The sequence below is a fragment of the Apteryx rowi genome, unplaced genomic scaffold, assembly GCF_003343035.1.
Source record: "Apteryx rowi isolate R43461 unplaced genomic scaffold, aptRow1 scaffold_51, whole genome shotgun sequence".
Lineage (NCBI taxonomy): Eukaryota > Metazoa > Chordata > Aves > Apterygiformes > Apterygidae > Apteryx > Apteryx rowi.
In genome coordinates this window covers 45,349-61,133 of record NW_020450772.1, presented here as the reverse complement: position 1 = coordinate 61,133, position 15,785 = coordinate 45,349, and the positions used below count along the sequence as shown (strand labels likewise).

Genomic DNA, 15,785 nt, shown 5'->3' with positions numbered 1-15,785 from the left:
ATACAAAATCTCTTCAACCAAAACAAAATAGGCATATAGCCACAAGCTCTCTTCACATAAAAATACCCACAGAAAGTAAAAAACAAGTAGAGACAGAAACTGCAGATTACCTCTAAGCCAAATGAGTTGCATAAAGGAGAGCTAAGTCAGAACTACAAGTCAGTTTACAGCCCTAATCTTTCTTCTTAAGAAGGACAAAACAAGGAYCACAAAGCATTTTGATGAATAGCTTGAAGAACATCGCCCCACATATTTTAAAGTTAAATGGATAATAGCTAGAAACGTGATTTGAAGCAAGTTCAGTTACATTTCTTCATTTAAAAGAATTTCATAGCATAATTACCTTATTCCAGTGAGTGATTCAAAGCAGGAGTCTGTACTCACCCCACTATGAATCACCCTCTAAAGAAGCCACACTCACTCTAGAGAGCTAATATCACTAAGCTGTGGCTCACATCTTTGAAACCCCCTTTAGTGTCTGACAGATCTGTTTAAGAGAAGTTTGTGCTTACACATAGGTACCTACTAACATGCTTTGCCATAAAGCAGATTTTTTACTGGGTCACACTCTCTGATGAAGAATTCCTTTCAGTTTAGAACTGTAAGGCAATACTAAAAAGATCTTGCAAGTTTTCATCAGCTATTTATTTTGAAAATACTGATTTCTAATACAGTGTCAGTTAGTGAAATTTATATTTAATTTCCTGGGTTTTCTTCTCTGTCAGTGATATATCCTGATGGCAATAAGGGTTAAGTACCACAGTAACCCTCCTACCCACTGCCATTTAGAACTCGATAGGAGTGGAGGGGCAGATGGCAAACTTTTGTCCTTACAATGAAGTCAAAGAAGCAAAAGACTTGCGGTTCTTGCTGTCACTGCATAGCAAAGGACCTCAAGGAGCAAAAGCCAGAAACTTTCAGTTGACAAGGCATCACCTGCATGATTTAGGATTTCTAAACAAAAACAAACATAATGAAAAGGACTGTTTTTCAGAATGATCCAGCTGTTTTTCTTCTGTTGTTCCACCTTGAAAAGTGCCCTAGGCAGAGGAGAAGAGGAACAAATCACTGGTAATAAAGCTATAAGACTGGTAGACTGCAGGTTCTTTCTCTCTTGTTCTGTCAGTCAACCAACCGTTCTGTGAACCAGCCAGTAGCGCGCTGAAATCAAGGTTAGCAAAGTCTCCGTGAGAAGTGCGGGAGAGCCTGCAGATGTGTTCAATATAGGAGACGGTTGCCTGCGCTGATACCTTAAATAAGCACCCCAGATTGCCACAACATCCTAAGTGAGATTCTGGGATGGAGCATGTGCCAGATCTGAAGGTAGTCTACCATTCAAAAACCACAAAGTTCTAGGCTGTGCATGACCATTTTATAAAAGCAGCAGTGCTTCTACGACTCTTCGTGACTCACAAATGCTTAGATCTGCTTTTTATTGATTCATAAGTAGCGAGTCAACCTAGTAATGTTTTCCAGCTCATTTCCAGTTCTAACCCAGTCTAGGGCACAAGTGATTACATGACTGGTTCAGCAGCAACAAAGCTGCTCACAAAAAAAACAGTTTAGACTGAACAGACTCCTCTGTGCGAAGACTTAAGTTCCCCCACCTCCCACCAGAGCCCACACATCACTTGCATCCCCAGTCCAGCGCTGCAACTTTGCTCCAGTTCCCTATGTCTAGTGTGTGGAAGTGAAGAATTAGAAATCATGCTCACTGCAGTCACACCGGGAATAACGCTCCTCCAGGAAATCCATACCTGCACGTGTGCGCGTATACACACAGGGCACGAAGCTCAAGGCTCAGCTAACTGAACCACTGAGGAGTAGTTTAGGCAGGGGCAAAAAATCACCACCCTGCACAAGCCCTTGCAGCATCTACAGAGATGTTTGCAATAGTCAATGAACTGCTAATCTGCTGTCGGCTCTGCTATCATTTGTAGACCCCTCAGCAGTCACACAGTTCAAAATTCATCTTTCTGAATACTAAAACAGATTCAATATGATAAAGAGTTGATTCCACATAGATTTTCACTACATCTAAGTCAATATTTGAGAACATGTAGAAAGTCACACTGCTTAGACACAGAAATCTCAGCGGGTGTCAGCAGCAGGGCAAATCCTGTATTTGTGAGCTTTAAGTGAAGCACTGGACCTCATGGTCCTATATCAAACCACAATTATGCCCCATAATTTTTTTTTCGTTTTGTTTTGAAGCCTATTTTTGAAAGTAAGTTAATTATTTGGCAGAAAAGAATACAAGGTCAGTTAGAATTGTTAAGGAACAAAGTTACCTCCCCATCCCCCCTTTTGACAAAGAAATCGTATACTACTTTATTAAACCCCAGGCCATTTTCAGACAGCCTAAATTTCATGAAGTCCTTCTCCATGATTTCCTTAAACGCCCTGAAAGACTTTTAGGGTGCATAACTCATCAGCTAGGTGTTTCTTTAGAGTTTTAGATACCTGAGTATGGCCCTTAATTGTTAATATATTTTTTCTGACTACTGTGTTCATATGCAAAAACGCATGGGGGGAGGGGGAACTCCTGTTGATCCCATCCACAATTTACAATATTTAATTGCATTTTAAGCACAGAAACAAAACAGTGAGCTTTCATCATGACTCTGCAAAGATCTTATCACAATTAATTAGTTACTTGTAAACATTAATGACTACTCTTGCTTTTTGTTTCTTGCGATCTCTTCCACATAGTCTATATTCTTCAGTGCTTTCACATGCTGATGTTTCACTTTGCCAATTATGTTCCGTTAAAAAACTAATATGGTGAAACTGTGAATTTACTTCTCTGTAGTTTCCAAATTATGCTTTTTATGTGCATATTTAATTTTTACATAATCGAGCACACATTAGTAGAGTCAATAGCAAGACTAAATAATTTATTTCTTCAGTAATAAATTGTTATGAGCTTTTTGTGAAGCTACTTCCAACTTTGCTCCAGATATCAGTTTTAAGGGTTTTTTTTTTCCTCTTTACAAACAAAACAACCTCCAAAATGTGGATTACAACAGATTTTGAACTAACACAGTAATGTCTAATTAACTTCTGCTTCAAAAATGATTGTTGCTGCAATCCAACATACTGCTTAATCCCAAATACTACATGATAAATATCAACAGTATTTCATCATTCACATGTACATAGTGAATACTAACTGAAACTAAAAGCAATTGCTAATAATATTTGTTGTGATCAGGAAAAAATTTCAGGCATTTAACAAACAGCTCACCTTTAACAAACACTATATTCAGCGTTCAAAAGCAAATCTATTAAGCTCTTTTGGATAATGTAACACTGCACATTTTAATTTGCTCTTACTCCCCCTTCTTTCATGTTGTGAGACTTCTATTGCCTCCCACTCTGGTGCTGAAAAATCAGGGTCTCAAAGAAGTTATATATGTTACATGCCAGAACGTACAAATTCATGGAGTGTGCATGTGTGTGCAGACCTTCAAGAATCTCAACTGTGCTACGAACCAGAAAGGGATATCACCGAGAGGAACCCGGAACTGAGATCAGCAGGGTTTGAAGAAATGCTCCTATCACGTTAGCAGTTCAACAGAGAACTTCTTAAGTATTTGAAGGGACAGAGGAAAACAGGCAAAACCAAACAGAAAACTAATAGCAAGCCTGAACACAGTTTTGGGCTTCTTCCACTTTCTCTGAAACATGGAAACGATGGCAGCTTATTCCTTTATTCCTTCTTCCACTTATTCCTTATTCCGTTATTCCTTCTATTCTTCATGTACAAATTTAAGACTGGCAGTACAGTTGAGTAGAAGGTAATCAGTGCACAATTTATGATAATTTATGTATCTGAGTGTGATTTTGAGACCCAGTTTCCTAACAAAAATGAAGACAATCACATTCCCAGGTCTCAATATAATTCTTTTTATGAATGGCTTTGTTTTACAGGAAGATGCTTTTATCCCTGTTGTTAAATATTTTTTCCCTCTATATAATAAAAGCTGCAATGCAGTATATATTGGTAGACTGTCTCCCCTAATGTCTCTTTCCATAAAAGATCTATAACCCTCTCAATCAACTAGCACATCCATTATTTAACAAAAAAGAAAAAAAGTGTGTGGCTATTAGAGATTCTGTCTTCTTAGAAGAAAACAGATAAGGCTTTGTTGGCACTGCTAGGAATTAAGATATATATATATATWTTTTTTTTTAAACTACCCCCCCCCAAATTAATAAATTTAATTGAGCAGGTTTCTTTCTGAAAGTTAAGCATCAAACATAGAAAGAATAGCTCAACAAGCAGGTATGTAAAGGCCCTGATCATACAAAGGCTTTTTTAGATTATTTCACAAAAACAAAACAAAAAAAATCTTGAAATGCCACACCCTTCAACATGACAATTCATAACAGTACATAATCTAAGAGTCACAAAACTTGAACTACTTTCAGGCTAGAAGCAGGTGGAGTGCTTGGTTTCAGAACAAAAAACAACCCTGCTCTGGTCAAATCAACAGTTCAAATCTAGATTTGGATCAGAGAGTCAGATTTCAAAACTGTTCATAGTTTTTCCACTGCTTTGAGATATATCACTGAGAATTTTAGAACACTTGATAAAAGAAACACTTTCTTCCTTTTTATTGTAACAGTTGCAGTGATCAGCATAGTAATTTAGACCATGTGGCACTTTTCAGCTTCCTTTATTAATGAAAAAGTTGGAATAAAGAACAATATTTTTCTACAGTATTATTTTTAACGAAAGTGAAAACATTTTGTGGTGTCCCAGGAACATTCCAGAAGAGAAATTTACTTCTATGTTCCGAGCATGAAAATCTGTAGTAGAGCTACACCTTGCTCAGAATAGCCTCTTTGGAGCGCTGCCATATTTATTCCTCTGTTAATCTCTACTGTCTGCAAAAAGAGTAGCAGCAACCATGACCCTGCGTGATGGAAACACCGGTACAGCACCGAACGCGTGGGAATACTCTTTCTTTGTATAAAGAGCAATCTTCATGGCAGAGCCCTAGCATAGGTGAATGACTTCTTATCAGTGTTTCAGATGCGATGTTGATTAGAGCTGCTCTAACCAGAGCAAAGACAATGCTACAGTATGGTCAACTTGTGATGTAACTCTTGATACTGAGATGAACCATGAACAATAAGACAGGAAGAATAAAATACAACCTTCTTAACTTTGTGTAACATGTCTAAAAATACCCCAAGACTAAAAGAAGAACCTGAGGAAAGCTGGACTGAAAACCACCTTCATGCACTGAGCCTTTTTGACAGGCAAAGCACAGAAGGACTGAGGAGAGGAGGCAGCAGATGCACTCCAGCAAACATCTTCAGCCTCCTTCTGCCTCTGGATTACAAGATAGGTATTTACATGGATTTCTGGCAATAGGCACATGAAAGCTCTGTAGTTCTCATCAGTGAGGAGGAGTTCCTTCTTCCAGAGCAGACCCCTGGAGAGCCCTTCTTCTGACAACCACCACTCCACTACTGGTTCCCCATCCTCCATCTTTGCACCCTCCTCCTGTCAGAACAACTTTCCCAGCTACAACACGTTGCTTCGCTTCCAAGTAACAGCAAAGATAGTGGTACGCAAGGGATGTCAACCTGTGAGCGCAGAAGAGCACAGGAGCAGCAGCATGCATAACTAGAGAAAGCAGTTCTTAACACATGCAGTAAATTCAGTAATCAAGAAAACTGACTTTTGCAAAAGAAAGCAAAGGCTTCTCAGTTTTCATACAAAAGTTGTTTGGCCACGATTAAAATTTCACACCACCAAACTTGACAGTAAAAGCTTATTTACTGCAGGGTGCAAACCTTGAGGAATGACTCAAACTATTTCCCTTAATGCCTTTCAAGTTCTCTCCCATCATAAGTCAAAAAGAAAACACCAAAGTCCCTTGATATCCTATTCTACTTCTCACAAGAAAGCACATCGCAGAACAACAGAAAATTAGAAAACACTCAGACCGTTTCCTTTGCCACTGCATTCCAAAAGAAATTTTTCTTCATCTGGATCTATTAAACACTGAAATACGGGAGCTTGGGCTGAAAGTCTCAGCTATGCTGCCATTTCTGAAGACTCCTCCTTTTACAAGGAGTCTAAACAACCCTACTTCCAATCTTTTAAGAAAGCTGTCATTATGGAAGTAGAAATTCTTTATTACTCCATAAATACAGTTTTAAAAGAAACCCACAAACATGAAAAGTAGCACGCTACTTTCATGACCAACAAGCCGTGACAAACTAGCAATGAAGAATTACCTTTTGGCATCAAGAAGGTACAAAATTTTAACAATAATTGGTTTATAGGAGGCCTGGCTATGAGACTATTACCTTATTTCATTTTGTTAACCTACAGACTAATAGCCTTGTCTTTGGACCTTTATCAGTCTGGCATGCGCATGCAGCATCTTTCACTCTCATCAGCCAATAACTCCAGAAGATCAGTCTTAAGCAGTGACGTACCAGTATTTTAAGATCAGCAAACAGTGATGGGAAAACAAAAAGAGCCATCAAATGCAGAAGGACTTTTCAAATCTTGTGCTTGCTTGCAATAAAAGTTAATGAGTTATCAAAGTATAAATAAAACTGAAAATACAGCAACCCAATTTGTGAAATTCACATCAAGAAGAAAGCAACTTAGGACACTAAGGGAAGAATTCCTCTGCCTTCTCATAAAATTTACCTAGAAATTAACTGGAGCAGGCACATTAATCCAGGGAAAACAGCTATAAATAGAAGGGGGTTAATCACTCAAATTTCTATTCTCATGGAAATAGTACACCAAAGACTAATTTTTTAATATGGTGCTTTAAAAATACTTTAGCTGCTGTACTACAGTCTGCTTACTTTTTATGGATAATTTCTGCTTTACTCTCCTCCCCCCAAGAAAGCAGATATTCATTCACTGAAAGCATTTTCACAGCACCTACGCAAAGTTAAGATGTGTATCGGGGGGACATTTTATCTTATATACCACTTAAAAAAAAAAAATCATTCACAGTTTCTGCATCCTAATTTAAAACACATAACTATTTGCTATTCATTTCAACTACCACAGCTGCTACAAAGAAGCTTTTTCAGCTAAGTGTTTGCATGTGTCTTAAAGTAGCATCTCAAGTATTTAAGGTCTGTTATAGTAGACACTGTGCATGTTCACGGACATAAACATAAGTAAATTTTATCAAGCAAAGACACTAAAGAAAGAAAAAGAAGTCCCCTCATCCCCAATGCACAGATGAGAACACTCAATGATAACCAAATTTCTTCAAACTCATATAGTGGCTGTGTGACACAGTTGGAAACAGAATCTAATTATCCTTATTCCCTAGCCAGTGCTTTACCCACAGTATTTCTCACCCAAGAAAATTAACATTGAAGTTTAAGTTAAACAAAATGGAGTAAAGGAAAAATTACAGAGACAGTAGTTCTTCATTTAAAAAGTGGAAACAGATAAAGACTTTTATCATATTATGGTGAACAGCAAATTGAATATAAGGTGATTTGTAATCCAGTGTATTTGAGGTGACAAAAGTGATGAAAGCACCCAATATGTTCAAAATTCAAAAGACTTAAAGCTGCTGCAAATCTTGATGAAACTATTGAAGAATCCAGAGGAAAAATGATGAGAACAACCCTTGATTATGGCCTTAATAATTCTTCTAGCTTTTTTAGTTATGTCCTCAGATTCCTGTAAAACTATCTTCTTACTGAAGAACTCATTCCTACTAAATAACATTCCCTTTTTATGATGTATCTTTCAGCTATTCTAATCACTTTAGCTCTTAGTACACTAGATTTATTTTATAGTCCCCACAGGAATTAGAAAGTTAATGGATAATTATGATAGATACCAATACAAAGATTACTGTATGAAAATATTTTTTATGCACTGTTATCATCTGAACTCCAAGAACCTAGTATATAAAAAAATTAGTATCTAACACTTAAACCAACAATTCAGAAAAAAATGCTCTCATTTAGGTAATGAAGAGAGTCCGATCTTTCTCTTGAGTTTAGCAGTATTTTCAATATACTTTTGTCACCCAACTGAAGTGTAAGCAAACATTTTTAGTTAAAAAAAAAAAAAAAAAAAAGACTCTAGTACATGACTGCCACTAATATGAGATTATAATTAATTGGGGGAAAAAAACTAGGAAAAACACTATTTTCAGAGTGCTAGGGAAGTAAAACTGGCCTAGGATGAAGACTTACCACATACTGTATGATCTAATACACATCTTAGTAATGCTGTTTCTTCATCTTTAAAATAACCCACAAAATTTTGCAGTTGTTACAAAGCTTTATTTGAAACTGTATAATCACACAAAAGTTATTATTAGAAGAAAAGTTAGTTATGTGGATGGATGCAGATCATCAGCATATTAGGAAAAGGTTTGGGGTTTTTTTATTGAATAAAAAAATTAAAGGACTTTTATCACAGGCTTAATGTCTCTCTTGCAGGGTTATTTCAAAGCAGCCTGCTGAGGACTGATAATGAGTCCCCCCCCGCCCTCCTTTTTATTATTAATACCAGAAAGGAAAGCCTCTTTTTTGCTAGCAAGAGCACTGTGCCAAAGATTAATGTATCATTTGCAGCTGACAATCTGCCAGACTAATGATGCTTTTCTTCATTCAAGTCAAGAGCGTTCAGAAATTACTACTCACTTCCCAGTCAGTATTTATCACACAACAGGAATAGTTCAGATTCCTAAACATTCTCCTTACATGAAAAGGAAAGCAGGACAGCTCTTCTCCACATACACCCCTTCACACTTAAATCATTACTAAGAATAAACAATTCATAATACTTCAGCAGATGAAGCCAAGTAGTCGTCACCTCCTGATGTTATGGCTCAATCCTAATGTCATGGTGCAAATAAAATGCACATGAAACTTCCATTCAAAATTGATATAGGAAAACTGAAAGAATAAAGCTACATTTGAAATTTTATTTCCTGCTATGTTTGGACTCACTTTTGTTATTTTTTGTTAAAGAGTTCAATAAATCAATTACAGGACTTGCCTTCTACTTTGTCTCATTGAAACTTGGCTATTTCACCTGCCTACACAGACTGCATACACATATGAGCACTACCTCCATGTGCTCTACTGCTTTCCATATGTCAGGCACTGACCCTTTACCTACAGGATCCTTGGTTATGACTCCGCCACTCCCTCTTAAATAACTTATTTTACTGATATCTTGAATTGCTGCTTACAGCAAAGCATGTAAATACCTGGACAGTAAAATTCAAAATTACTGGCAATAAGCTTACTTTTCTAACACATGTATCAAGTTCTACTGTGTGACTTCTATCTTCCCTAAAATTTTAATCTAGTCCACTACTTCCACCCATATAGTTATTTTTGCTTCCTTTTCTGGAGCTTTCCCAAAGTCCAGCTAAGCTTATCTCTGAAGCATACTGTGTGAGCAAAATGCTTCAGCCAGGCTTCCTTTTAAAGCAGACATGAACAAATATCATTCCTAACATCTTACTACCTAGACACCAGGATCCATGAATTGTTCCCCTGTAGCAGGTACATGGGAGAACACAAAGGGTAGTTCCAGCCATGAAAACCTATAGGGCATCCTGCTGAAAGCCTGGCCCAAGCTGCCCAGGTTATTTTGCACCCAGGAATAACAGCCCTACTCTTAGTATCCTGGGTCAACATCCTCAAAGACCAAGTGTCGGACCGTAACGCACCAGTACTGGTCTCTGTCTGACAGCCACAGGTCACAAACACACCAAGCAGCCATGAAGCGGACAAGGAGGAAGGAACAACGGTTTCAGTGGACAGAGGCACACCTAAGGAAGACACTCAGCGCACATGGCTAGAAATGCAAATACTCCAAGCCCACATAGTTTTCAGCAGAACACTATGAAGGGCCCCCAAAGGTCTTACTTCCCTTATCACCACCCATGTAGGTCCAGAAGGGAGCTGAAGAAACAATCAGGAGAGAGGCAAGAACATCCCCAGCCATCTTCAAGCATTGAAAACTACCGGATCCAAGAGCAGCCCTCCCAGCATCATGTTTTCTACCACCAGCCTCCAAGTCTCTCCAGTATATCTCTAGTCCCAGACTGCTGAGCCCTTATTACAGCAGTCCCATTGCTCACTTCCTAGCCTGGACCCCATTCATGACTACTGGTTTCCTTCCCTCCCACAGCAGTCACCAAACAGTCCTTTCTTTTGCAGATTTCATCTTACAAAACATTACGCTTTGTAAAGCATAAATTATTTAAAGTACAGATCCCTGTGACAGGACCCCATGGCAACCGGCACTGTAGCAAGTGGACAAGACACAGAGTGAATGGTTAACACACGGGTCCTTATTTTCTTTTTTTTTTTTTTTTTTKGGGGGGGGGGCAGGGAGAAATGATGGGGGATTTGGGGAGGAAGAATTAGCCAAGAGTAGTAAGTTAAACCATAGACCACAAGAAAAAATAAGGAATATTGAAAGGCGGATGCTGCAAAAAAGTGTGTGCATGTTTAAAAAACAAACAAACAAAGAAAAAAACGAACTGCAGGCTACCACCAAGGCCCCTGGAAGATGCAATACAAAGCGCTGATACTGAGATCACTGTGTCACATACATGACACAATGTCTTGTGACAACAGAAAACCTACTCATCATGTTGAAATCTGAAAGCAGTCTCATTTGGGGTTACAAATGTAATAACTTTGTTTTAAAATTGGGTGTGCTATTAATAATGGATTCTATAGCCCTGAACAGCTAAATTGTTAAATGAAGATAAGATAGTAATTTTGAACTAGCATTTTTCCTGGGAAATTAGATGCCACAACAATATCAAAATCCACCTCTCTCAAGCACTGCTTTTATTTAAAAAATGATTTTAAAGAGGCATTTTTCAATAAATAGCTACCACAAGAGCATGGTGCACCAGAAATGTTACCAACTATTTTCTAGAGATTTCTAGAGATGTTTACAATATTCTATAAAGCTATCTACCCACTCTGATTTTTGAATTGCTTCTAGTACTCCATTCATACAAGCACAACTTGTCAAAAAAGAGGGCATGTCTTCTTTATTTGATCTGTCACAAGAACATTTGACAGCAGGACTGCAAGCTTCTTACAGTCTCAGGTCCATCCCGCAGAACACCAACCACCGCACACGCCAGACAGAAGCTCTAATAAGCATCTGACAATTCTTATGCATATTTTTGAAATAAGTATTTCATTCCTTTGCTTAAAGATACCTTCTGTACATTCAAAGAGACACAGAAAAGACTTTGAAAAAAACACTGAAAATTAACAAATGCTTCATAAAAATACTAAATACTTAGTATCCTAAAACCAAAGACATGCTAATATTCTTATTTAAGTGACAACATCCATAAGTGGAAACACTCTCACTGGCTTCAATATTAAGCTACCTCTACTATCCAAACAAATTATTTTGCACATGCTGCCATTTGATGCAAATCCAAAGCTTTTATCAGTATGTATTAACTCATTTTTGAACCCATTCATAGTSTTTTAAATACAGTGGATATATGGTGTCTGGGGGCAAGGGGAGGACAGGAATGACCCAAAGTGAGAGGAAAGTCTCCTAATGGACTCCACCCCACTTATTTTCATCAGTTCCAAATCAAAGCATGAACAGAACCATCTGTCACCTGCACTGGATACAAGAAACAAGAGAAAAGCCTCAGGGGAGCACTGTGAAAAGAAGTTTGGAATCTTTACTCATGCTATTCCCCCCAGCTTTTTATTGCTATAAGGTGACAACATAAATGCACTTATTACTTAGATCTCACAAAGACATTAAAAGAAAGAAGAGGCTCTTCCAGGCAAACTTATGCAAGGAAGAAAGATACTATCATATACGTGTACAAAAAATTAAACCCATAGGATAATTTTTTTTTCCATTACAGGACCTATCTTTCCCATAGAATCAACATAGTTTCTGCAGAGAAGTATATTTACACAGCTATTTTACATGCAAGAGTCACAATTCTCCATGAACTCTTAGAAGTAGTTTATTTTCAGAGCAGACTCTATCCCATCAGATCAACTCACTTCACTTCTGCCTCAAGGAACTATACCCTACTTGTTCAAAAGTTTGTTTAAAAAAAAATAGGAAGAAAATCTGGGGATAACCTTTGTTGCTAATTTGATAAATTAAACTGTTTAGCATTACAGCAACACATAGAATAAGTTATGCAAACATAAAACTAGACACTGACACCTATGACAGTTTATTATGATATTTTCTGGTGCAAAATACAGAAAATTATTTTGCCTATCAGAATAAGTAACTTTTGGAAATAACAACATGAATGGAAGCAGAAAAGCACCCTATACCATTTAGTTACATAGTGTACATTTAACATGACCCTACTCCTCAAAAGTATGCAAGCTTGACAATTTTGAAAGAAACATAAGAAAGCTGTGAATAGCAAAGTTTACATTTAGCTAATTTTGTATCAAGAGAATTATTATAGTACTCATAGTTTTTATGTTTTTTAAAAAGAATAGAAAGAAAATGTTTCTACACATACAAATTTGGCACAAATGACACAAAATTAATCCTGAGTTCAATTAACTCATAATTGCAAGTCAAGAGTATTTAAGATAAGAAACTGGATGACTGAAGTTAGCACAGCTGCACCTTCCCCCCCCCCCCACCCCTTTTAATGCAACTCAAAAAGCCTTTGGGGCATTTCCCCCCCTTATGGCCAACAGGCAAAGCCAGGAAGCAAAAGTAGCAAAGTGCCTAAGGACAACCTGAGCCTGCCATTTGCATACAACCAGTCTTAAGAAAGGCCACATTATGTAGTATTCTGGCAATTAAACTCTGGCTACCTAAAACTGACCCCCCCCCCCTTCTACCCCTCAATGAATGGGAGGCAGTATAATTGCTCCAATCTTAATCCTTATTAAAAGCAGCTTTTTTTGACATATGAACTTCACTATTTATTTCCTTAATCTTCTGAAACTATTATGTAAATTCAACTATTTGGTTAGCTACATATCCACAAGTGTTTGCATATTAGGGCCTCACTCTGCAACTGCAGTAAGTATAAATAGAACCACACTCCTGAATGTATTTCCACTGAAGCTTGAGATATAAAGATTTACCCATGTAAATTTGATAGATTGATCAATCTGTTTTACAGTGTTGTGCATAAACCAATTGACACTTCAAGCCTTATACAAATACATGTAACCTTAACCTTATCAATTCTGCAGAATTTCCTATTTGTGATAGTTGTCAGAACCCTCTATTGTTACTTGCTGTTTATTCTGGATTAGAAGTATATACACCTTACTAATTCAAAGCAAAACTACATGTTTACAAGTTATTTTCAGTCTATCTTAAATAAACAAACAAATTTAAAAACTGGTAAGTTTCTAATGTAAAATGATTTTTGCCACCAGATCCGATTCAGTTAAGTTATTAACACAAAACACATTAACCATAAGACTTTCACGTGGTGAGTGAGTCTGTGAGGACTAACAGCATTGCCACAAAACAAACTGTTTAATACACTCAGACGCTGATGCCTTTTTTTTTTTTTTTTTAAAGCTGTCAATGATTTCAGGCACTCACATTTTGGGGCAGGAGAACTGAGGTTTGAGATGCACCATGTAATCTCTGAGTGTCAATAACAAATAAATAGATGTTTATTAAAAAACCCTCATAACTTTTTTATGCAACTGTACAAATAATGCTTATTTCAGATTTTTCTCTCCATACCTCAGATTTCTCTCTCCTCGATTGCTTTTGCAGGAACTGCCAGTTGCAAGAAAGAGTCAATTTAGTAACTTGCATTCAGTTGCTACCAAGTGCTGAGAGTCAGAAAATCCATTTTAAACCTAAGCAGCCCCATGGACTTTGCAGAAAATATAGCGCCAGATTTTACAGCCCAACAACCCATGTGGACAGGTACCTATTTTCAGATAAGTTAACCGGAGGCAACTTCTAGAGAACCTAGAGCAAAGCTTCCATGTGTATCTCTAGATCCATGAAAAAGCACTTTAACTACTTTAACTCTGTGCCCCTGGTCACTGAAACACTTTCACTAAATTAATTTTCTTTTTTAATCAGTTATGATACCCGCTTTTTAGCTAAACAAACACTAGCATGTGTTTCCACCTATCTTCCAAAGTAAAAAAGGATACCTTTTTTCCTACACCCTCCTAGCATGTTCTGACAGCTTGTTTTTTTACTGGATTTTGTTTTTAAATTTCACATCTCCTTAGTAAGAGCATATTGCAGACACATGCATACTTTAAAGAAAGTCTGCAACACTTCGCATGCCTATTGACCTTAAGTACAACTTGCAAGATAGGGAAAGGAGTAGTGGGATGAGGGAGAAGAGGGAGGATACATTCCCTCCTTACTACATCATAAAGAAGAAAAAAACCAAACATTTTTTAAGGAAGGCTTTCCTACACTAAAATTTGAAGTTCTGCCAAAACTCTGTAGACAATTGGAGAACCAGCAAGTTTATGACATCAGATATTCCAAGGAAGTGAAACCTGCCTTAACAGAAGTGATTCTTATTCTTCTTCTTCAAAAAAACCCAGATATTTAAATAGAAGTTAAAAAATACTTTAAGACCATATTTGGAAGAACTTATTTTTTTTTAATTAAAAAAAAATTAATCATAGGCTAAAACCCTGCCCACAAAAACATGTTTCCAAGTCAAACAACAAAATACTCATCATATTCTGATATTCTTTAAAAAAGGCTGAAAAAGCAGTTACTGGAGAACTTTTGTTCAAGCATACTTTTATGGCTCTCACCCTCTGAAAAGCTCTACCTGCTGGCATGAAAATTCCAAAGCCTGGAAAACTATCACCAGTCTGAAGAAAAGATGAGCGTGAAACTTCTGGGTGACCTGGTGACCGATTCCCTAAACACCTTAGTGTGTTCTACTAGACTTCAGAAGCCTTTGCCCAGAGGGCAGATATGCAATATTTCTGCCTATGCATTTTTAAAGCAATAAGTGTATTAAAAAGTTCTTTTTCACCTTTTAATTAATCTCTGAAGACCTACAGTTGCGGGAGTCTGTAGCTAATACTACGAAGCACAGGAAGATCAAAGCTCTCCCTGTGACATTTTTACTCATTTGTACAACTTTCAACCCTAACCAACAGCCCTGAAAGCATATATAACGTGTTACTCAGGTTTCTAGGAATGCTCCACTCCAACAACTTCCTAAGCCTGAATTAAGTTCAGCATCAAAAGTACAATTGACCAGTAGCTCACAGAGAGCATATGCAACCTTTACTGTGGCTATGTTCGATGAGCAGAACTCATCAAAATATCCGGTGACAAAAACTCTGCAAATGCAGGAATTTCTGTAAGAAAAAAGTGACTTTTCTTGATACTGGAAAGTGTCTAGCATTAGACTGCACGCACTTGTGCTTCGGAGCCGGACAGACCAGCGATCCCGGCGTGAAAGGCTCCCACTGCTCTTGCAGGAGCGCTCCGGAGCTAGCGCAGGTCCAGGCCGCCCCGCGCAGCGGCGGCTCCCCGTGCGGGGGCCCTGCAGAGAGCACGCGCGCCGGGGCAGCGCTCCGCCGAGCGAGCAGCCCGCGCACTGCCGGCCCGGGCCGGCCTCTGCGGGCAACGAGCCGCAGCATCCCACTCGGAACGCGCGGCATTAAACACTGCTTTCTCCATACAAATTCCTGCGGCTCAGAAGGAAAACAGCGTTCAGAAACCGAGCCGAAGGCAGCCGGGAAAATCGAATAATCCGAACGTTATCTAGAAGTCACAAAACAATCATTAAGAGTTCTCAGTTGGG

General features: G+C 38.0%; 1 protein-coding gene across 2 annotated transcripts in view; it reads right to left on the bottom strand.

Annotated features, from left to right (window-relative positions):
- The window catches only part of PIK3CB (phosphatidylinositol-4,5-bisphosphate 3-kinase catalytic subunit beta), a 114,165-nt gene that overhangs the window by 71,707 nt on the left and 26,673 nt on the right, over window positions 1-15,785 (bottom strand). The window lies entirely within an intron of this gene.